We start from the raw sequence: 26,409 nt of genomic DNA on the forward strand, positions 1-26,409 counted from the left end.
TTGTGACGCGCTACCATTGCGCCACAGAGTCTGTACAATCCTTTTTTTCATATAAATGAAGACAGTGGGGGACACTGATGAATATCAAGTAAATGTAGACGTCACTTCAACATCCGTTTTCGAGGTGATAAAACACAGAAGTTGACGAAGGACCTTGTCCGATCTGAGAATGATTGATTCAACAGAGATGAGGAGCGAATGATTGACCCTGACGTGATTTGGACACGCACCCTTCTGATCTGGAGTCAGACGCGCTACCATTGCGCCACAGAGTCTGTACAACACTTTTTTCCATATAACTGAAGACTGGATGGGGGACACTGATGAATATCAAGTAAATGTAGACGTCAGTTCAGAATGGGTTTTCGAGGTGATAAAACACAAAGAAGTTGACGAAGGACCGTGTCTGATCTGAGAATGATTGATTCAACAGAGATGAGAAGCCCAATTATTGACCCTGACATGATTTGAACACGCACCCTTCTGATCTGGAGTCAGATGCGCTACCATTGCGCCACAGAGTCTGTACAATCCCTTTTTCCATATAACTGAAGACAGTGGGGGACACTGATGAATATCAAGAAAATGGAGACGTCAATTCAACATCCGTTTTCGAGATGATAAAAGATCTAGATTTCAATTAAGGACCTTATCGAATCCGAACTTCATGAAAAACACTATCCGATCAGAGAATCACTGATTTAACAGAGACTGAGGAACAGAATTATCGACCCTGACGTGAGTTGAACACGCACCCTTCTGATCTGGAGTCAGACGCACTACCATTGCGCCAGAGAGTCTGTGAAAATCTCTTTTCCAAAAGAGCTAAGACTGGATGGGGGACACTGATGAATATCAAGAAAATGGAGAAGTCAGTTCAGAATGTGTTTTCAAGGTGATAAAACACAAAGAAGTGGACGAAGGACCTTGTCTGATCTGAGAATGATTGATACAACAGAGATGAGTCGCCGAATTATTGACCCTGACGTGATTTGAACACGCACCTTTCTGATCTGGAGTCAGACGCGCTACCATTGCGCCACAGAGTCTGTGAAAATCTCTTTTCCAAAAGAGCTAAGACTGGATGGGGGACACTGATGAATATCAATAAAATGGAGAAGTCAGTTCAGAATGCGTTTTCGAGGTGATAAAACAAAGAGAAGTTGACGAAGGACCTTGTCCGATCTAAGAATGATTGATTCAACAGAAATGAGTTGCCAAATTATTGACCGTGACGTGATTTGAACACGCACCCTTCTGATCTGGAGTCAGACGCGCTACCATTGCGCCACAGAGTCTGTACAACACTATCTTCCATATAACTGAGGACTGGATTGGGGACACTGATGAATATCAAGAAAATGGAGACGTCAGTTCAGAATGCGTTTTCGAGGCGATAAAACACAAAGAAGTTGACAAAGGACCTTGTCCGATCTGAGAATGATTGATTCAACAGAGATGAGTAGCCGAATTATTGAACCTGACGTGATTTGAACACGCACCCTTCTGATCTGGAGTCAGACGCGCTACCATTGCGCCACAGAGTCTGTGAAAACCTCTTTTACAAAAGAGTTAAGACTGGATGGGGGACACTGATGACTATCAAGAAAATGGTGACGTCAGTTCAGAATGCGTTTTCGAGGTGATAAAACAAAGAGAAGCTGACGAAGGACCTTGTCCGATCTAAGAATGATTGATTCAACAGAGATGAGTAGCTGAATTATTGACCCTGACGTGATTTGAACACGCACCCTTCTGATCTGGAGTCAGACGCGCTACCATTGCGCCACAGAGCCTGTGAAAGCCTCTTTTCCAAAAGAGTTAAGACTGGATGGGTGACACTGATGAATATCAAGTAAATGTAGACGTCGCTTCAATATCCATTTTCGAGGTGATGAAACGAAGCGAAGTTGACGGATCTGAGAATGACTGATTCAACAGAGATGGAGGAATTGACTTATTGACCCTGACGTGAGTTGAACACGCACCCTTCTGATCTGGAGTCAGACGCGCTACCATTGCGCCACAGAGTCTATGAAAACCTCTTTTCCAAAAGAGTTAAGACTGGATGGGGGACACTGATGAATATCAAGAAAATGGTGACGTCAGTTCAGAATGCGTTTTCGAGGTGATAAAACAAAGAGAAGTTGACGAAGGACCTTGTCCGATCTAAGAATGATTGATTCAACAGAGATGAGCAGCCGAATTATTGACCCTGACGTGATTTGAACACGCACCCTTCTGATCTGGAGTCAGACGCGCTACCATTGCGCCACAGAGTCTGTACAACACTATTTTCCATATAACTGAGGACTGGATTTGGGACACTGATGAATATCAAGAAAATGGAGACGTCAATTCAACATCCATTTTCGAGGTGATAAAACATCTGGATTACAATTGAGGACTTTATCGAATCCGAACTTCATGAAGAACACTATCCGATCAGAGAATCACTGATTTAACAGAGGTTGAGATACAGAATTATTGACCCTGACGTGATTTGAACACGCACCCTTCTGATCTGGAGTCAGACGCGCTACCATTGCGCCACAGAGTCTGTGAAAACCTCTTTTCCAAAAGAGTTAAGACTGTATGGGGGACACTGATGAAGATCAAGAAAATGGAGACGTCAGTTCAGAATGCGTTTTCGAGGTGATAAAACAAAGAGAAGTTGACGAAGGACCTTGTCCGATCTAAGAATGATTGATTCAACAGAGATGAGTAGCTGAATTATTGACCCTGACATGATTTGAACACGCACCCTTCTGATCTGGAGTCAGACGCGCTACCATTGCGCCACAGAGTCTGTGAAAACCTCTGTTCCAAAAGAGTTAAGACTGGATGGGGGACACTGATGAATATCAAGTAAATGTAGACGTCGCTTCAATATCCATTTTCGAGGTGATGAAACGAAGCGAAGTTGACGGATCTGAGAATGACTGATTCAACAGAGATGGAGGAATTGACTTATTGACCCTGACGTGAGTTGAACACGCACCCTTCTGATCTGGAGTCAGACGCGCTACCATTGCGCCACAGAGTCTGTGAAAACCTCTTTTCCAAAAGAGTTAAGACTGGATGGGGGACACTGATGAATATCAAGAAAATGGAGACGTCAGTTCAGAATGCGTTTTCGAGGTGATAAAACAAAGAGAAGTTGACGAAGGACCTTGTCCGATCTAAGAATGATTGATTCAACAGAGATGAGCAGCCGAATTATTGACCCTGACGTGATTTGAACACGCACCCTTCTGATCTGGAGTCAGACGCGCTACCATTGCGCCACAGAGTCTGTACAACACTATTTTCCATATAACTGAGGACTGGATTTGGGACACTGATGAATATCAAGAAAATGGAGACGTCAGTTCAGAATGCGTTTTCGAGGTGATAAAACACAAAGAAGTTGACAAAGGACCTTGTCCGATCTGAGAATGATTGATTCAACAGAGATGAGTAGCCGAATTATTGAACCTGACGTGATTTGAACACGCACCCTTCTGATCTGGAGTCAGACGCGCTACCATTGCGCCACAGAGTCTGTACAACACTATTTTCCATATAACTGAGGACTGGATTGGGGACACTGATGAATATCAAGAAAATGGAGACGTCAATTCAACATCCATTTTCGAGGTGATAAAACATCTGGATTACAATTGAGGACTTTATCAAATCCGAACTTCATGAAGAACCCTATCCGATCAGAGAATCACTGATTTAACAGAGGTTGAGATACAGAATTATTGACCCTGACGTGATTTGAACACGCACCCTTCTGATCTGGAGTCAGACGCGCTACCATTGCGCCACAGAGTCTGTGAAAACCTCTTTTCCAAAAGAGTTAAGACTGGATGGTGGACACTGATGAATATCAAGAAAATGGAGACGTCAGTTCAGAATGCGTTTTCGAGGTGATAAAACAAAGAGAAGTTGACGAAGGACCTTGTCCGATCTAAGAATGATTGATTCAACAGAGATGAGCAGCCGAATTATTGACCCTGACGTGATTTGAACACGCACCCTTCTGATCTGGAGTCAGACACGCTACCATTGCGCCACAGAGTCTGTACAACACTATTTTCCATATAACTGAGGACTGGATTTGGGACACTGATGAATATCAAGAAAATGGAGACGTCAATTCAACATCCATTTTCGAGGTGATAAAACATCTGGATTACAATTGAGGACTTTATCGAATCCGAACTTCATGAAGAACACTATCCGATCAGAGAATCACTGATTTAACAGAGGTTGAGATACAGAATTATTGACCCTGACGTGATTTGAACACGCACCCTTCTGATCTGGAGTCAGACGCGCTACCATTGCGCCACAGAGTCTGTGAAAACCTCTTTTCCAAAAGAGTTAAGACTGTATGGGGGACACTGATGAAGATCAAGAAAATGGAGACGTCAGTTCAGAATGCGTTTTCGAGGTGATAAAACAAAGAGAAGTTGACGAAGGACCTTGTCCGATCTAAGAATGATTGATTCAACAGAGATGAGTAGCTGAATTATTGACCCTGACATGATTTGAACACGCACCCTTCTGATCTGGAGTCAGACGCGCTACCATTGCGCCACAGAGTCTGTGAAAACCTCTGTTCCAAAAGAGTTAAGACTGGATGGGGGACACTGATGAATATCAAGTAAATGTAGACGTCGCTTCAATATCCATTTTCGAGGTGATGAAACGAAGCGAAGTTGACGGATCTGAGAATGACTGATTCAACAGAGATGGAGGAATTGACTTATTGACCCTGACGTGAGTTGAACACGCACCCTTCTGATCTGGAGTCAGACGCGCTACCATTGCGCCACAGAGTCTGTGAAAACCTCTTTTCCAAAAGAGTTAAGACTGGATGGGGGACACTGATGAATATCAAGAAAATGGAGACGTCAGTTCAGAATGCGTTTTCGAGGTGATAAAACAAAGAGAAGTTGACGAAGGACCTTGTCCGATCTAAGAATGATTGATTCAACAGAGATGAGTAGCCGAATTATTGACCCTGACGTGATTTGAACACGCACCCTTCTGATCTGGAGTCAGACGCGCTACCATTGCGCCACAGAGTCTGTACAACACTATTTTCCATATAACTGAGGACTGGATTTGGGACACTGATGAATATCAAGACAATGGAGACGTCAATTCAACATCCATTTTCGAGGTGATAAAACATCTGGATTACAATTGAGGACTTTATCGAATCCGAACTTCATGAAGAACACTATCCGATCAGAGAATCACTGACTTAACAGAGGTTGAGATACAGAATTATTGACCCTGACGTGATTTGAACACGCACCCTTCTGATCTGGAGTCAGACGCGCTACCATTGCGCCACAGAGTCTGTGAAAACCTCTTTTCCAAAAGAGTTAAGACTGGATGGGGGACACTGATGAAGATCAAGAAAATGGAGACGTCAGTTCAGAATGCGTTTTCGAGGTGATAAAACAAAGAGAAGTTGACGAAGGACCTTGTCCGATCTAAGAATGATTGATTCAACAGAGATGAGTAGCTGAATTATTGACCCTGACATGATTTGAACACGCACCCTTCTGATCTGGAGTCAGACGCGCTACCATTGCGCCACAGAGTCTGTGAAAACCTCTTTTCCAAAAGAGTTAAGACTGGATGGGGGACACTGATGAATATCAAGTAAATGTAGACGTCGCTTCAATATCCATTTTCAAGGTGATGAAACGAAGCGAAGTTGACGGATCTGAGAATGACTGATTCAACAGAGATGGAGGAATTGACTTATTGACCCTGACGTGAGTTGAACACGCACCCTTCTGATCTGGAGTCAGACGCGCTACCATTGCGCCACAGAGTCTGTGAAAACCTCTTTTCCAAAAGAGTTAAGACTGGATGGGGGACACTGATGAATATCAAGAAAATGGAGACGTCAGTTCAGAATGCGTTTTCGAGGTGATAAAACAAAGAGAAGTTGACGAAGGACCTTGTCCGATCTAAGAATGATTGATTCAACAGAGATGAGTAGCCGAATTATTGACCCTGACGTGATTTGAACACGCACCCTTCTGATCTGGAGTCAAAAGCGCTACCATTGCGCCACAGAGTCTGTACAACACTATTTTCCATATAACTGAGGACTGGATTTGGGACACTGATGAATATCAAGAAAATGGAGACGTCAATTCAACATCCATTTTCGAGGTTATAAAACATCTGGATTACAATTGAGGACTTTATCGAATCCGAACTTCACGAAGAACACTATCCGATCAGAGAATCACTGATTTAACAGAGGTTGAGATACAGAATTATTGACCCTGACGTGATTTGAACACGCACCCTTCTGATCTGGAGTCAGACGCGCTACCATTGCGCCACAGAGTCTGTGAAAACCTCTTTTCCAAAAGAGTTAAGACTGGATGGGGGACACTGATGAAGATCAAGAAAATGGAGACGTCAGTTCAGAATGCGTTTTCGAGGTGATAAAACAAAGAGAAGTTGACGAAGGACCTTGTCCAATCTAAGAATGATTGATTCAACAGAGATGAGTAGCCGAATTATTGACCCTGACGTGATTTGAACACGCACCCTTCTGATCTGGAGTCAGACGCGCTACCATTGCGCCACAGAGTCTGTACAACACTATTTTCCATATAACTGAGGACTGGATTGGGGACACTGATGAATATCAAGAAAATGGAGACGTCAATTCAACATCCATTTTCGAGGTGATAAAACATCTGGATTACAATTGACGACTTTATCGAATCCGAACTTCATGAAGAACACTATCCGATCAGAGAATCACTGATTTAACAGAGGTTGAGGAATTGACTTATTGACCCTGACGTGAGTTGAACACGCACCCTTCTGATCTGGAGTCAGACGCGCTACCATTGCGCCACAGAGTCTGTGAAAACCTCTTTTCCAAAAGAGTTAAGACTGGATGGGGGACACTGATGAATATCAAGAAAATGGAGACGTCAGTTCAGAATGCGTTTTCGAGGTGATAAAACAAAGAGAAGTTGACGAAGGACCTTGTCCGATCTAAGAATGACTGATTCAACAGAGATGAGTAGCCGAATTATTGACCCTGACGTGATTTGAACACGCACCCTTCTGATCTGGAGTCAGACGCGCTACCATTGCACCACAGAGTCTGTACAACACTATTTTCCATATAACTGAGGACTGGATTTGGGACACTGATGAATATCAAGAAAATGGAGACGTCAATTCAACATCCATTTTCGAGGTGATAAAACATCTGGATTACAATTGAGGACTTTATCGAATCCGAACTTCATGAAGAACACTATCCGATCAGAGAATCACTGATTTAACAGAGGTTGAGATACAGAATTATTGACCCTGACGTGATTTGAACACGCACCCTTCTGATCTGGAGTCAGACGCGCTACCATTGCGCCACAGAGTCTGTGAAAACCTCTTTTCCAAAAGAGTTAAGACTGTATGGGGGACACTGATGAAGATCAAGAAAATGGAGACGTCAGTTCAGAATGCGTTTTCGAGGTGATAAAACAAAGAGAAGTTGACGAAGGACCTTGTCCGATCTAAGAATGATTGATTCAACAGAGATGAGTAGCTGAATTATTGACCCTGACATGATTTGAACACGCACCCTTCTGATCTGGAGTCAGACGCGCTACCATTGCGCCACAGAGTCTGTGAAAACCTCTTTTCCAAAAGAGTTAAGACTGGATGGGGGACACTGATGAATATCAAGTAAATGTAGACGTCGCTTCAATATCCCTTTTCGAGGTGATGAAACGAAGCGAAGTTGACGGATCTGAGAATGACTGATTCAACAGAGATGGAGGAATTGACTTATTGACCCTGACGTGAGTTGAACACGCACCGTTCTGATCTGGAGTCAGACGCGCTACCATTGCGCCACAGAGTCTGTGAAAACCTCTTTTCCAAAAGAGTTAAGACTGGATGGGGGACACTGATGAATATCAAGAAAATGGAGACGTCAGTTCAGAATGCGTTTTCGAGGTGATAAAACAAAGAGAAGTTGACGAAGGACCTTGTCCGATCTAAGAATGATTGATTCAACAGAGATGAGTAGCCGAATTATTGACCCTGACGTGATTTGAACACGCACCCTTCTGATCTGGAGTCAGACGCGCTACCATTGCGCCACAGAGTCTGTACAACACTATTTTCCATATAACTGAGGACTGGATTTGGGACACTGATGAATATCAAGAAAATGGAGACGTCAATTCAACATCCATTTTCGAGGTGATAAAACATCTGGATTACAATTGAGGACTTTATCGAATCCGAACTTCATGAAGAACACTATCCGATCAGAGAATCACTGACTTAACAGAGGTTGAGATACAGAATTATTGACCCTGACGTGATTTGAACACGCACCCTTCTGATCTGGAGTCAGACGCGCTACCATTGCGCCACAGAGTCTGTGAAAACCTCTTTTCCAAAAGAGTTAAGACTGGATGGGGGACACTGATGAAGATCAAGAAAATGGAGACGTCAGTTCAGAATGCGTTTTCGAGGTGATAAAACAAAGAGAAGTTGACGAAGGACCTTGTCCGATCTAAGAATGATTGATTCAACAGAGATGAGTAGCTGAATTATTGACCCTGACATGATTTGAACACGCACCCTTCTGATCTGGAGTCAGACGCGCTACCATTGCGCCACAGAGTCTGTGAAAACCTCTTTTCCAAAAGAGTTAAGACTGGATGGGGGACACTGATGAATATCAAGTAAATGTAGACGTCGCTTCAATATCCATTTTCAAGGTGATGAAACGAAGCGAAGTTGACGGATCTGAGAATGACTGATTCAACAGAGATGGAGGAATTGACTTATTGACCCTGACGTCAGTTGAACACGCACCCTTCTGATCTGGAGTCAGACGCGCTACCATTGCGCCACAGAGTCTGTGAAAACCTCTTTTCCAAAAGAGTTAAGACTGGATGGGGGACACTGATGAATATCAAGAAAATGGAGACGTCAGTTCAGAATGCGTTTTCGAGGTGATAAAACAAAGAGAAGTTGACGAAGGACCTTGTCCGATCTAAGAATGATTGATTCAACAGAGATGAGTTGCTGAATTATTGACCCTGACGTGATTTGAACACGCACCCTTCTGATCTGGAGTCAGACGCGCTACCATTGCGCCACAGAGTCTGTACAACACTATTTTCCATATAACTGAGGACTGGATTTGGGACACTGATGAATATCAAGAAAATGGAGACGTCAATTCAACATCCATTTTCGAGGTTATAAAACATCTGGATTACAATTGAGGACTTTATCAAATCCGAACTTCATGAAGAACACTATCCGATCAGAGAATCACTGATTTAACAGAGGTTGAGAAACAGAATTATTGACCCTGACGTGATTTGAACACGCACCCTTCTGATCTGGAGTCAGACGCGCTACCATTGCGCCACAGAGTCTGTGAAAACCTCTTTTCCAAAAGAGTTAAGACTGGATGGGGGACACTGATGAAGATCAAGAAAATGGAGACGTCAGTTCAGAATGCGTTTTCGAGGTGATAAAACAAAGAGAAGTTGACGAAGGACCTTGTCCAATCTAAGAATGATTGATTCAACAGAGATGAGTAGCCCAATTATTGACCCTGACGTGATTTGAACAAGCACTCTTCTGATCTGGAGTCAGACGCGCTACCATTGCGCCACAGAGTCTGTACAACACTATTTTCCATATAACTGAGGACTGGATTGGGGACACTGATGAATATCAAGAAAATGGAGACGTCAATTCAACATCCATTTTCGAGGTGATAAAATATCTGGATTACAATTGAGGACTTTATCGAATCCGAACTTCATGAAGAACACTATCCGATCAGAGAATCACTGATTTAACAGAGGTTGAGGAATTGACTTATTGACCCTGACGTGAGTTGAACACGCACCCTTCTGATCTGGAGTCAGACGCGCTACCATTGCGCCACAGAGTCTGTGAAAACCTCTTTTCCAAAAGAGTTAAGACTGGATGGGGGACACTGATGAATATCAAGAAAATGGAGACGTCAGTTCAGAATGCGTTTTCGAGGTGATAAAACAAAGAGAAGTTGACGAAGGACCTTGTCCGATCTAAGAATGACTGATTCAACAGAGATGAGTAGCCGAATTATTGACCCTGACGTGATTTGAACACGCACCCTTCTGATCTGGAGTCAGACGCGCTACCATTGCACCACAGAGTCTGTACAACACTATTTTCCATATAACTGAGGACTGGATTTGGGACACTGATGAATATCAAGAAAATGGAGACGTCAATTCAACATCCATTTTCGAGGTGATAAAACATCTGGATTACAATTGAGGACTTTATCGAATCCGAACTTCATGAAGAACACTATCCGATCAGAGAATCACTGATTTAACAGAGGTTGAGATACAGAATTATTGACCCTGACGTGATTTGAACACGCACCCTTCTGATCTGGAGTCAGACGCGCTACGATTGCGCCACAGAGTCTGTGAAAACCTCTTTTCCAAAAGAGTTAAGACTGTATGGGGGACACTGATGAAGATCAAGAAAATGGAGACGTCAGTTCAGAATGCGTTTTCGAGGTGATAAAACAAAGAGAAGTTGACGAAGGACCTTGTCCGATCTAAGAATGATTGATTCAACAGAGATGAGTAGCTGAATTATTGACCCTGACATGAATTGAACACGCACCCTTCTGATCTGGAGTCAGACGCGCTACCATTGCGCCACAGAGTCTGTGAAAACCTCTTTTCCAAAAGAGTTAAGACTGGATGGGGGACACTGATGAAGATCAAGAAAATGGAGACGTCAGTTCAGAATGCGTTTTCGAGGTGATAAAACAAAGAGAAGTTGACGAAGGACCTTGTCCGATCTAAGAATGATTGATTCAACAGAGATGAGTAGCTGAATTATTGACCCTGACATGATTTGAACACGCACCCTTCTGATCTGGAGTCAGATGCGCTACCATTGCGCCACAGAGTCTGTGAAAACCTCTTTTCCAAAAGAGTTAAGACTGGATGGGGGACACTGATGAATATCAAGTAAATGTAGACGTCGCTTCAATATCCATTTTCAAGGTGATGAAACGAAGCGAAGTTGACGGATCTGAGAATGACTGATTCAACAGAGATGGAGGAATTGACTTATTGACCCTGACGTCAGTTGAACACGCACCCTTCTGATCTGGAGTCAGACGCGCTACCATTGCGCCACAGAGTCTGTGAAAACCTCTTTTCCAAAAGAGTTAAGACTGGATGGGGGACACTGATGAATATCAAGAAAATGGAGACGTCAGTTCAGAATGCGTTTTCGAGGTGATAAAACAAAGAGAAGTTGACGAAGGACCTTGTCCGATCTAAGAATGATTGATTCAACAGAGATGAGTAGCCGAATTATTGACCCTGACGTGATTTGAACACGCACCCTTCTGATCTGGAGTCAGACGCGCTACCATTGCGCCACAGAGTCTGTACAACACTATTTTCCATATAACTGAGGACTGGATTTGGGACACTGATGAATATCAAGAAAATGGAGACGTCAATTCAACATCCATTTTCGAGGTTATAAAACATCTGGATTACAATTGAGGACTTTATCGAATCCGAACTTCATGAAGAACACTATCCGATCAGAGAATCACTGATTTAACAGAGGTTGAGATACAGAATTATTGACCCTGACGTGATTTGAACACGCACCCTTCTGATCTGGAGTCAGACGCGCTACCATTGCGCCACAGAGTCTGTGAAAACCTCTTTTCCAAAAGAGTTAAGACTGGATGGGGGACACTGATGAAGATCAAGAAAATGGAGACGTCAGTTCAGAATGCGTTTTCGAGGTGATAAAACAAAGAGAAGTTGACGAAGGACCTTGTCCAATCTAAGAATGATTGATTCAACAGAGATGAGTAGCCGAATTATTGACCCTGACGTGATTTGAACACGCACTCTTCTGATCTGGAGTCAGACGCGCTACCATTGCGCCACAGAGTCTGTACAACACTATTTTCCATATAACTGAGGACTGGATTGGGGACACTGATGAATATCAAGAAAATGGAGACGTCAATTCAACATCCATTTTCGAGGTGATAAAACATCTGGATTACAATTGAGGACTTTATCGAATCCGAACTTCATGAAGAACACTATCCGATCAGAGAATCACTGATTTAACAGAGGTTGAGGAATTGACTTATTGACCCTGACGTGAGTTGAACACGCACCCTTCTGATCTGGAGTCAGACGCGCTACCATTGCGCCACAGAGTCTGTGAAAACCTCTTTTCCAAAAGAGTTAAGACTGGATGGGGGACACTGATGAATATCAAGAAAATGGAGACGTCAGTTCAGAATGCGTTTTCGAGGTGATAAAACAAAGAGAAGTTGACGAAGGACCTTGTCCGATCTAAGAATGACTGATTCAACAGAGATGAGTAGCCGAATTATTGACCCTGACGTGATTTGAACACGCACCTTTCTGATCTGGAGTCAGACGCGCTACCATTGCACCACAGAGTCTGTACAACACTATTTTCCATATAACTGAGGACTGGATTTGGGACACTGATGAATATCAAGAAAATGGAGACGTCAATTCAACATCCATTTTCGAGGTGATAAAACATCTGGATTACAATTGAGGACTTTATCGAATCCGAACTTCATGAAGAACACTATCCGATCAGAGAATCACTGATTTAACAGAGGTTGAGATACAGAATTATTGACCCTGACGTGATTTGAACACGCACCCTTCTGATCTGGAGTCAGACGCGCTACGATTGCGCCACAGAGTCTGTGAAAACCTCTTTTCCAAAAGAGTTAAGACTGTATGGGGGACACTGATGAAGATCAAGAAAATGGAGACGTCAGTTCAGAATGCGTTTTCGAGGTGATAAAACAAAGAGAAGTTGACGAAGGACCTTGTCCGATCTAAGAATGATTGATTCAACAGAGATGAGTAGCTGAATTATTGACCCTGACATGAATTGAACACGCACCCTTCTGATCTGGAGTCAGACGCGCTACCATTGCGCCACAGAGTCTGTGAAAACCTCTTTTCCAAAAGAGTTAAGACTGGATGGGGGACACTGATGAATATCAAGTAAATGTAGACGTCGCTTCAATATCCATTTTCGAGGTGATGAAACGAAGCGAAGTTGACGGATCTGAGAATGACTGATTCAACAGAGATGGAGGAATTGACTTATTGACCCTGACGTGAGTTGAACACGCACCCTTCTGATCTGGAGTCAGACGCGCTACCATTGCGCCACAGAGTCTGTGAAAACCTCTTTTCCAAAAGAGTTAAGACTGGATGGGGGACACTGATGAATATCAAGAAAATGGAGACGTCAGTTCAGAATGCGTTTTCGAGGTGATAAAACAAAGAGAAGTTGACGAAGGACCTTGTCCGATCTAAGAATGATTGATTCAACAGAGATGAGTAGCCGAATTATTGACCCTGACGTGATTTGAACACGCACCCTTCTGATCTGGAGTCAGACGCGCTACCATTGCGCCACAGAGTCTGTACAACACTATTTTCCATATAACTGAGGACTGGATTTGGGACACTGATGAATATCAAGAAAATGGAGACGTCAATTCAACATCCATTTTCGAAGTGATAAAACATCTGGATTACAATTGAGGACTTTATCGAATCCGAACTTCATGAAGAACACTATCCGATCAGAGAATCACTGACTTAACAGAGGTTGAGATACAGAATTATTGACCCTGACGTGATTTGAACACGCACCCTTCTGATCTGGAGTCAGACGCGCTACCATTGCGCCACAGAGTCTGTGAAAACCTCTTTTCCAAAAGAGTTAAGACTGGATCGGGGACACTGATGAAGATCAAGAAAATGGGGACGTCAGTTCAGAATGCGTTTTCGAGGTGATAAAACAAAGAGAAGTTGACGAAGGACCTTGTCCGATCTAAGAATGATTGATTCAACAGAGATGAGTAGCTGAATTATTGACCCTGACATGATTTGAACACGCACCCTTCTGATCTGGAGTCAGACGCGCTACCATTGCGCCACAGAGTCTGTGAAAACCTCTTTTCCAAAAGAGTTAAGACTGGATGGGGGACACTGATGAATATCAAGTAAATGTAGACGTCGCTTCAATATCCATTTTCAAGGTGATGAAACGAAGCGAAGTTGACGGATCTGAGAATGACTGATTCAACAGAGATGGAGGAATTGACTTATTGACCCTGACGTGAGTTGAACACGCACCCTTCTGATCTGGAGTCAGACGCGCTACCATTGCGCCACAGAGTCTGTGAAAACATCTTTTCCAAAAGAGTTAAGACTGGATGGGGGACACTGATGAATATCAAGAAAATGGAGACGTCAGTTCAGAATGCGTTTTCGAGGTGATAAAACAAAGAGAAGTTGACGAAGGACCTTGTCCGATCTAAGAATGATTGATTCAACAGAGATGAGTAGCCGAATTATTGACCCTGACGTGATTTGAACACGCACCCTTCTGATCTGGAGTCAGACGCGCTACCATTGCGCCACAGAGTCTGTACAACACTATTTTCCATATAACTGAGGACTGGATTTGGGACACTGATGAATATCAAGAAAATGGAGACGTCAATTCAACATCCATTTTCGAGGTTATAAAACATCTGGATTACAATTGAGGACTTTATCGAATCCGAACTTCATGAAGAACACTATCCGATCAGAGAATCACTGATTTAACAGAGGTTGAGATACAGAATTATTGACCCTGACGTGATTTGAACACGCACCCTTCTGATCTGGAGTCAGACGCGCTACCATTGCGCCACAGAGTCGGTGAAAACCTCTTTTCCAAAAGAGTTAAGACTGGATGGGGGACACTGATGAATATCAAGAAAATGGAGACGTCAGTTCAGAATGCGTTTTCGAGGTGATAAAACAAAGAGAAGTTGACGAAGGACCTTGTCCGATCTAAGAATGACTGATTCAACAGAGATGAGTAGCCGAATTATTGACCCTGACGTGATTTGAACACGCACCCTTCTGATCTGGAGTCAGACGCGCTACCATTGCACCACAGAGTCTGTACAACACTATTTTCCATATAACTGAGGACTGGATTTGGGACACTGATGAATATCAAGAAAATGGAGACGTCAATTCAACATCCATTTTCGAGGTGATAAAACATCTGGATTACAATTGAGGACTTTATCGAATCCGAACTTCATGAAGAACACTATCCGATCAGAGAATCACTGATTTAACAGAGGTTGAGATACAGAATTATTGACCCTGACGTGATTTGAACACGCACCCTTCTGATCTGGAGTCAGACGCGCTACGATTGCGCCACAGAGTCTGTGAAAACCTCTTTTCCAAAAGAGTTAAGACTGTATGGGGGACACTGATGAAGATCAAGAAAATGGAGACGTCAGTTCAGAATGCGTTTTCGAGGTGATAAAACAAAGAGAAGTTGACGAAGGACCTTGTCCGATCTAAGAATGATTGATTCAACAGAGATGAGTAGCTGAATTATTGACCCTGACATGAATTGAACACGCACCCTTCTGATCTGGAGTCAGACGCGCTACCATTGCGCCACAGAGTCTGTGAAAACCTCTTTTCCAAAAGAGTTAAGACTGGATGGGGGACACTGATGAAGATCAAGAAAATGGAGACGTCAGTTCAGAATGCGTTTTCGAGGTGATAAAACAAAGAGAAGTTGACGAAGGACCTTGTCCGATCTAAGAATGATTGATTCAACAGAGATGAGTAGCTGAATTATTGACCCTGACATGATTTGAACACGCACCCTTCTGATCTGGAGTCAGATGCGCTACCATTGCGCCACAGAGTCTGTGAAAACCTCTTTTCCAAAAGAGTTAAGACTGGATGGGGGACACTGATGAATATCAAGTAAATGTAGACGTCGCTTCAATATCCATTTTCAAGGTGATGAAACGAAGCGAAGTTGACGGATCTGAGAATGACTGATTCAACAGAGATGGAGGAATTGACTTATTGACCCTGACGTCAGTTGAACACGCACCCTTCTGATCTGGAGTCAGACGCGCTACCATTGCGCCACAGAGTCTGTGAAAACCTCTTTTCCAAAAGAGTTAAGACTGGATGGGGGACACTGATGAATATCAAGAAAATGGAGACGTCAGTTCAGAATGCGTTTTCGAGGTGATAAAACAAAGAGAAGTTGACGAAGGACCTTGTCCGATCTAAGAATGATTGATTCAACAGAGATGAGTAGCCGAATTATTGACCCTGACGTGATTTGAACACGCACCCTTCTGATCTGGAGTCAGACGCGCTACCATTGCGCCACAGAGTCTGTACAACACTATTTTCCATATAACTGAGGACTGGATTTGGGACACTGATGAATATCAAGAAAATGGAGACGTCAATTCAACATCCATTTTCGAGGTTATAAAACATCTGGATTACAATTGAGGACTTTATCGAATCCGAACTTCATGAAGAACACTATCCGATCAGAGAATCACTGATTTAACAGAGGTTGAGATACAGAATTATTGACCCTGACGTGATTTGAACACGCACCCTTCTGATCTGGAGTCAGACGCGCTACCATTGCGCCACAGAGTCTGTGAAAACCTCTTTTCCAAAAGAGTTAAGACTGGATGGGGGACACTGATGAAGATCAAGAAAATGGAGACGTCAGTTCAGAATGCGTTTTCGAGGTGATAAAACAAAGAGAAGTTGACGAAGGACCTTGTCCAATCTAAGAATGATTGATTCAACAGAGATGAGTAGCCGAATTATTGACCCTGACGTGATTTGAACACGCACTCTTCTGATCTGGAGTCAGACGCGCTACCATTGCGCCACAGAGTCTGTACAACACTATTTTCCATATAACTGAGGACTGGATTGGGGACACTGATGAATATCAAGAAAATGGAGACGTCAATTCAACATCCATTTTCGAGGTGATAAAACATCTGGATTACAATTGAGGACTTTATCGAATCCGAACTTCATGAAGAACACTATCCGATCAGAGAATCACTGATTTAACAGAGGTTGAGGAATTGACTTATTGACCCTGACGTGAGTTGAACACGCACCCTTCTGATCTGGAGTCAGACGCGCTACCATTGCGCCACAGAGTCTGTGAAAACCTCTTTTCCAAAAGAGTTAAGACTGGATGGGGGACACTGATGAATATCAAGAAAATGGAGACGTCAGTTCAGAATGCGTTTTCGAGGTGATAAAACAAAGAGAAGTTGACGAAGGACCTTGTCCGATCTAAGAATGACTGATTCAACAGAGATGAGTAGCCGAATTATTGACCCTGACGTGATTTGAACACGCACCTTTCTGATCTGGAGTCAGACGCGCTACCATTGCACCACAGAGTCTGTACAACACTATTTTCCATATAACTGAGGACTGGATTTGGGACACTGATGAATATCAAGAAAATGGAGACGTCAATTCAACATCCATTTTCGAGGTGATAAAACATCTGGATTACAATTGAGGACTTTATCGAATCCGAACTTCATGAAGAACACTATCCGATCAGAGAATCACTGATTTAACAGAGGTTGAGATACAGAATTATTGACCCTGACGTGATTTGAACACGCACCCTTCTGATCTGGAGTCAGACGCGCTACGATTGCGCCACAGAGTCTGTGAAAACCTCTTTTCCAAAAGAGTTAAGACTGTATGGGGGACACTGATGAAGATCAAGAAAATGGAGACGTCAGTTCAGAATGCGTTTTCGAGGTGATAAAACAAAGAGAAGTTGACGAAGGACCTTGTCCGATCTAAGAATGATTGATTCAACAGAGATGAGTAGCTGAATTATTGACCCTGACATGAATTGAACACGCACCCTTCTGATCTGGAGTCAGACGCGCTACCATTGCGCCACAGAGTCTGTGAAAACCTCTTTTCCAAAAGAGTTAAGACTGGATGGGGGACACTGATGAATATCAAGTAAATGTAGACGTCGCTTCAATATCCATTTTCGAGGTGATGAAACGAAGCGAAGTTGACGGATCTGAGAATGACTGATTCAACAGAGATGGAGGAATTGACTTATTGACCCTGACGTGAGTTGAACACGCACCCTTCTGATCTGGAGTCAGACGCGCTACCATTGCGCCACAGAGTCTGTGAAAACCTCTTTTCCAAAAGAGTTAAGACTGGATGGGGGACACTGATGAATATCAAGAAAATGGAGACGTCAGTTCAGAATGCGTTTTCGAGGTGATAAAACAAAGAGAAGTTGACGAAGGACCTTGTCCGATCTAAGAATGATTGATTCAACAGAGATGAGTAGCCGAATTATTGACCCTGACGTGATTTGAACACGCACCCTTCTGATCTGGAGTCAGACGCGCTACCATTGCGCCACAGAGTCTGTACAACACTATTTTCCATATAACTGAGGACTGGATTTGGGACACTGATGAATATCAAGAAAATGGAGACGTCAATTCAACATCCATTTTCGAAGTGATAAAACATCTGGATTACAATTGAGGACTTTATCGAATCCGAACTTCATGAAGAACACTATCCGATCAGAGAATCACTGACTTAACAGAGGTTGAGATACAGAATTATTGACCCTGACGTGATTTGAACACGCACCCTTCTGATCTGGAGTCAGACGCGCTACCATTGCGCCACAGAGTCTGTGAAAACCTCTTTTCCAAAAGAGTTAAGACTGGATCGGGGACACTGATGAAGATCAAGAAAATGGGGACGTCAGTTCAGAATGCGTTTTCGAGGTGATAAAACAAAGAGAAGTTGACGAAGGACCTTGTCCGATCTAAGAATGATTGATTCAACAGAGATGAGTAGCTGAATTATTGACCCTGACATGATTTGAACACGCACCCTTCTGATCTGGAGTCAGACGCGCTACCATTGCGCCACAGAGTCTGTGAAAACCTCTTTTCCAAAAGAGTTAAGACTGGATGGGGGACACTGATGAATATCAAGTAAATGTAGACGTCGCTTCAATATCCATTTTCAAGGTGATGAAACGAAGCGAAGTTGACGGATCTGAGAATGACTGATTCAACAGAGATGGAGGAATTGACTTATTGACCCTGACGTGAGTTGAACACGCACCCTTCTGATCTGGAGTCAGACGCGCTACCATTGCGCCACAGAGTCTGTGAAAACATCTTTTCCAAAAGAGTTAAGACTGGATGGGGGACACTGATGAATATCAAGAAAATGGAGACGTCAGTTCAGAATGCGTTTTCGAGGTGATAAAACAAAGAGAAGTTGACGAAGGACCTTGTCCGATCTAAGAATGATTGATTCAACAGAGATGAGTAGCCGAATTATTGACCCTGACGTGATTTGAACACGCACCCTTCTGATCTGGAGTCAGACGCGCTACCATTGCGCCACAGAGTCTGTACAACACTATTTTCCATATAACTGAGGACTGGATTTGGGACACTGATGAATATCAAGAAAATGGAGACGTCAATTCAACATCCATTTTCGAGGTTATAAAACATCTGGATTACAATTGAGGACTTTATCGAATCCGAACTTCATGAAGAACACTATCCGATCAGAGAATCACTGATTTAACAGAGGTTGAGATACAGAATTATTGACCCTGACGTGATTTGAACACGCACCCTTCTGATCTGGAGTCAGACGCGCTACCATTGCGCCACAGAGTCGGTGAAAACCTCTTTTCCAAAAGAGTTAAGACTGGATGGGGGACACTGATGAAGATCAAGAAAATGGAGACATCAGTTCAGAATGCGTTTTCGAGGTGATAAAACAAAGAGAAGTTGACGAAGGACCTTGTCCAATCTAAGAATGATTGATTCAACAGAGATGAGTAGCCGAATTATTGACCCTGACGTGATTTGAACACGCACCCTTCTGATCTGGAGTCAGACGCGCTACCATTGCGCCACAGAGTCTGTACAACACTGTTTTCCATATAACTGAGGACTGGATTGGGGACACTGATGAATATCAAGAAAATGGAGACGTCAATTCAACATCCATTTTCGAGGTGATAAAACATCTGGATTACTATTGAGGACTTTATCGAATCCGAACTTCATGAAGAACACTATCCGATCAGAGAATCACTGATTTAACAGAGGTTGAGATACAGAATTATTGACCCTGACGTAATTTGAACACGCACCCTTCTGATCTGGAGTCAGACGCGCTACCATTGCGCCACAGAGTCTGTGAAAACCTCTTTTCCAAAAGAGTTAAGACTGGATGGGGGACACTGATGAATATCAAGAAAATGTAGACGTCGCTTCAATATCCATTTTCGAGGTGATGAAACGAAGCGAAGTTGACGGATCTGAGAATGACTGATTCAACAGAGATGGAGGAATTGACTTATTGACCCTGACATGATTTGAACACGCACCCTTCTGATATGGAGTCAGACGCGCTACCATTGCGCCACAGAGTCTGTACAACACTATTTTCTATATAACTGAGGACTGGATTGGGGACACTGATGAATATCAAGAAAATGGAGACGTCAATTCAACATCCATTTTCGAGGTGATAAAACATCTGGATTACAATTGAGGACTTTATCGAATCCGAACTTCATGAAGAACACTATCCGATCAGAGAATCACTGATTTAACAGAGGTTGAGATACAGAATTATTGACCCTGACGTGATTTGAACACGCACCCTTCTGATCTGGAGTCAGACGCGCTACCATTGCGCCACAGAGTCTGTGAAAACCTCTTTTCCAAAAGAGTTAAGACTGGATGGGGGACACTGATGAATATCAAGAAAATGGTGACGTCAGTTCAATATCCGTTTTCGAGGAGATAAAACACAAAGAAGTTGACGAAGGACCTTGTCCGATCTGAGAATGAATGATTCGACAGAGATGAGTAGCCGAATTATTGATCCTGACGTGATTTGAAGACACACCCTTCTGATCTGGAGTCAGACGCGCTACCATTGTGCCACAGAGTCTGTGAAAATCTCTTTTCCAAAAGAGCTAAGACTGGATGGGGGACACTGATGAATATCAAGAAAATGGAGACGTCAGTTCAGAATGCGTTTTCGAGGTGATAAAACACAAAGAAGTTGACAAAGGACCTTGTCCGATCTGAGAATGATTGATTCAACAGAGATGAGTAGCCGAATTATTGAACCTGACGTGATATGAACACGCACCCTTCTGATCTGGAGTCAGACGCGCTACCATTGCGCCACAGAGTCTGTGAAAACCTCTTTTCCAAAAGAGTTAAGACTGGATGGGGGACACTGATGAATATCAAGAAAATGGTGACGTCAGTTCAGAATGCGTTTTCGAGGCGATAAAACAAAGAGAAGTTGACGAAGGACCTTGTCCGATCTAAGAATGATTGATTCAACAGAGATGAGTATCAGAACTATTGACCCTGACGTGATTTGAACACGCAGCCTTCTGATCTGGAGTCAGACGCGCTACCATTGCGCCACAGAGTCTGTACAGCATTATTTTCCATATAACTGAGGACTGGATTGGGGACACTGATGAATATCAAGAAAATGGAGAAGTCAATTCAACATCCATTTTCGAGGTGATAAAACATCTGGATTACAATTGAGGACTTTATCAAATCCGAACTTCATGAAGAACACTATCCGATCAGAGAATCACTGATTTAACAGAGGTTGAGATACAGAATTATTGACCCTGACGTGATTTGAACACGAACCCTTCTGATCTGGAGTCAGACGCGCTACCATTGCGCCACAGAGTCTGTGAAAACCTCTTTTCCAAAAGAGTTAAGACTGGATGGGGGACACTGATGAATATCAAGAAAATGTAGACGTCGCTTCAATATCCATTTTCGAGGTGATGAAACGAAGCGAAGTTGACGGATCTGAGAATGACTGATTCAACAGAGATGGAGGAATTGACTTATTGACCCTGACATGATTTGAACACGCACCCTTCTGATATGGAGTCAGACGCGCTACCATTGCGCCACAGAGTCTGTACAACACTATTTTCTATATAACTGAGGACTGGATTGGGGACACTGATGAATATCAAGAAAATGGAGACGTCAATTCAACATCCATTTTTGAGGTGATAAAACATCTGGATTACAATTGAGGACTTTATCGAATCCGAACTTCATGAAGAACACTATCCGATCAGAGAATCACTGATTTAACAGAGGTTGAGATACAGAATTATTGACCCTGACGTGATTTGAACACGCACCCTTCTGATCTGGAGTCAGACGCGCTACCATTGCGCCACAGAGTCTGTGAAAACCTCTTTTCCAAAAGAGTTAAGACTGGATGGGGGACACTGATGAAGATCAAGAAAATGGAGACGTCAGTTCAGAATGCGTTTTCGAGGTGATAAAACAAAGAGAAGTTGACGAAGGACCTTGTCCAATCTAAGAATGATTGATTCAACAGAGATGAGTAGCCGAATTATTGACCCTGACGTGATTTGAACACGCACTCTTCTGATCTGGAGTCAGACGCGCTACCATTGCGCCACAGAGCCTGTGAAAACCTCTTTTCCAAAAGAGCTAAGACTGGATGGGGGACACTGATGAATATCAAGAAAATGGTGACGTCAGTTCAATATCCGTTTTCGAGGAGATAAAACACAAAGAAGTTGACGAAGGACCTTGTCCGATCTGAGAATGAATGATTCGACAGAGATGAGTAGCCGAATTATTGATCCTGACGTGATTTGAAGACACACCCTTCTGATCTGGAGTCAGACGCGCTACCATTGTGCCACAGAGTCTGTGAAAATCTCTTTTCCAAAAGAGCTAAGACTGGATGGGGGACACTGATGAATATCAAGAAAATGGAGACGTCAGTTCAGAATGCGTTTTCGAGGTGATAAAACACAAAGAAGTTGACAAAGGACCTTGTCCGATCTGAGAATGATTGATTCAACAGAGATGAGTAGCCGAATTATTAAACCTGACGTGATATGAACACGCACCCTTCTGATCTGGAGTCAGACGCGCTACCATTGCGCCACAGAGTCTGTGAAAACCTCTTTTCCAAAAGAGTTAAGACTGGATGGGGGACACTGATGAATATCAAGAAAATGGTGACGTCAGTTCAGAATGCGTTTTCGAGGCGATAAAACAAAGAGAAGTTGACGAAGGACCTTGTCCGATCTAAGAATGATTGATTCAACAGAGATGAGTAGCAGAACTATTGACCCTGACGTGATTTGAACACGCAGCCTTCTGATCTGGAGTCAGACGCGCTACCATTGCGCCACAGAGTCTGTACAACATTATTTTCCATATAACTGAGGACTGGATTGGGGACACTGATGAATATCAAGAAAATGGAGACGTCAATTCAACATCCATTTTCGAGGTGATAAAACATCTGGATTACAATTGAGGACTTTATCAAATCCGAACTTCATGAAGAACACTATCCGATCAGAGAATCACTGATTTAACAGAGGTTGAGATACAGAATTATTGACCCTGACGTGATTTGAACACGCACCCTTCTGTTCTGGAGTCAGACGCGCTACCATTGCGCCACAGAGCCTGTGAAAACCTCTTTTCCAAAAGAGCTAAGACTGGATGGGGGACACTGATGAATATCAAGAAAATGGTGACGTCAGTTCAATATCCGTTTTCGAGGAGATAAAACACAAAGAAGTTGACGAAGGACCTTGTCCGATCTGAGAATGAATGATTCGACAGAGATGAGTAGCCGAATTATTGATCCTGACGTGATTTGAAGACACACCCTTCTGATCTGGAGTCAGACGCGCTACCATTGTGCCACAGAGTCTGTGAAAATCTCTTTTCCAAAAGAGCTAAGACTGGATGGGGGACACTGATGAATATCAAGAAAATGGAGACGTCAGTTCAGAATGCGTTTTCGAGGTGATAAAACACAAAGAAGTTGACAAAGGACCTTGTCCGATCTGAGAATGATTGATTCAACAGAGATGAGTAGCCGAATTATTAAACCTGACGTGATATGAACACGCACCCTTCTGATCTGGAGTCAGACGCGCTACCATTGCGCCACAGAGTCTGTGAAAACCTCTTTTCCAAAAGAGTTAAGACTGGATGGGGGACACTGATGAATATCAAGAAAATGGTGACGTCAGTTCAGAATGCGTTTTCGAGGCGATAAAACAAAGAGAAGTTGACGAAGGACCTTGTCCGATCTAAGAATGATTGATTCAACAGAGATGAGTAGCAGAACTATTGACCCTGACGTGATTTGAACACGCAGCCTTCTGATCCGGAGTCAGACGCGCTACCATTGCGCCACAGAGTCTGTACAACATTATTTTCCATATAACTGAGGACTGGATTGGGGACACTGATGAATATCAAGAAAATGGAGACGTCAATTCAACATCCATTTTCGAGGTGATAAAACATCTGGATTACAATTGAGGACTTTATCAAATCCGAACTTCATGAAGAACACTATCCGATCAGAGAATCACTGATTTAACAGAGGTTGAGATACAGAATTATTGACCCTGACGTGATTTGAACACGCACCCTTCTGTTCTGGAGTCAGACGCGCTACCATTGCGCCACAGAGTCTGTGAAAACCTCTTTTCCAAAAGAGTTAAGACTGGATGGGGGACACTGATGAATATCAAGAAAATGGTGACGTCAGTTCAATATCCGTTTTCGAGGAGATAAAACACAAAGAAGTTGACGAAGGACCTTGTCCGATCTGAGAATGAATGATTCAACAGAGATGAGTAGCCGAATTATTGATCCTGACGTGATTTGAAGACACACCCTTCTGATCTGGAGTCAGACGCGCTACCATTGTGCCACAGAGTCTGTGAAAATCTCTTTTCCAAAAGAGCTAAGACTGGATGGGGGACACTGATGAATATCAAGAAAATGGAGACGTCAGTTCAGAATGCGTTTTCGAGGTGATAAAACACAAAGAAGTTGACAAAGGACCTTGTCCGATCTGAGAATGATTGATTCAACAGAGATGAGTAGCCGAATTATTGAACCTGACGTGATATGAACACGCACCCTTCTGATCTGGAGTCAGACGCCCTACCATTGCGCCACAGAGTCTGTGAAAACCTCTTTTCCAAAAGAGTTAAGACTGGATGGGGGACACTGATGAATATCAAGAAAATGGTGACGTCAGTTCAGAATGCGTTTTCGAGGCGATAAAACAAAGAGAAGTTGACGAAGGACCTTGTCCGATCTAAGAATGATTGATTCAACAGAGATGAGTAGCAGAACTATTGACCCTGACGTGATTTGAACACGCAGCCTTCTGATCTGGAGTCAGACGCGCTACCATTGCGCCACAGAGTCTGTACAACATTATTTTCCATATAACTGAGGACTGGATTGGGGACACTGATGAATATCAAGAAAATGGAGAAGTCAATTCAACATCCATTTTCGAGGTGATAAAACATCTGGATTACAATTGAGGACTTTATCAAATCCGAACTTCATGAAGAACACTATCCGATCAGAGAATCACTGATTTAACAGAGGTTGAGATACAGAATTATTGACCCTGACGTGATTTGAACACGCACCCTTCTGATCTGGAGTCAGACGCGCTACCATTGCGCCACAGAGTCTGTGAAAACCTCTTTTCCAAAAGAGTTAAGACTGGATGGGGGACACTGATGAATATCAAGAAAATGTAGACGTCGCTTCAATATCCATTTTCGAGGTGATGAAACGAAGCGAAGTTGACGGATCTGAGAATGACTGATTCAACAGAGATGGAGGAATTGACTTATTGACCCTGACGTGATTTGAACACGCACCCTTCTGATCTGGAGTCAGACGCGCTACCATTGCGCCACAGAGTCTGTACAACACTATTTTCCATATAACTGAGGACTGGATTGGGGACACTGATGAATATCAAGAAAATGGAGACGTCAGTTCAGAATGCGTTTTCGAGGTGATAAAACAAAGAGAAGTTGACGAAGGACCTTGTCCGATCTAAGAATGATTGATTCAACAGAGATGAGTAGCTGAATTATTGACCCTGACATGATTTGAACACGCACCCTTCTGATCTGGAGTCAGACGAGCTACCATTGCGCCACAGAGTCTGTGAAAACCTCTTTTCCAAAAGAGTTAAGACTGGATGGGGGACACTGATGAATATCAAGAAAATGGAGACGTCAATTCAGAATGCGTTTTCGAGGTGATAAAACAAAGAGAAGTTGACGAAGGATCTTGTCCGATCTAAGAATGATTGATTCAACAGAGATGAGTAGCCAAATTTTTTACCCTGACGTGATTTGAACACGCACCCTTCTGATCTGGAGTCAGACTCGCTACCATTGCGCCCAGAGTCTGTACAACACTATTTTCCATATAACTGAGGACTGGATTGGGGACACTGA

General features: G+C 43.1%; 1 protein-coding gene across 2 annotated transcripts in view; it reads left to right on the top strand.

The window, feature by feature from the left end:
- Positions 1-26,409, top strand: part of fermt3b (FERM domain containing kindlin 3b) — a 38,495-nt gene that overhangs the window by 4,806 nt on the left and 7,280 nt on the right. The gene's annotated exons all lie outside the window — the stretch shown is intronic.

This window comes from Melanostigma gelatinosum (assembly GCF_949748355.1).
Source record: "Melanostigma gelatinosum genome assembly, chromosome: 5".
NCBI lineage: Eukaryota > Metazoa > Chordata > Actinopteri > Perciformes > Zoarcidae > Melanostigma > Melanostigma gelatinosum.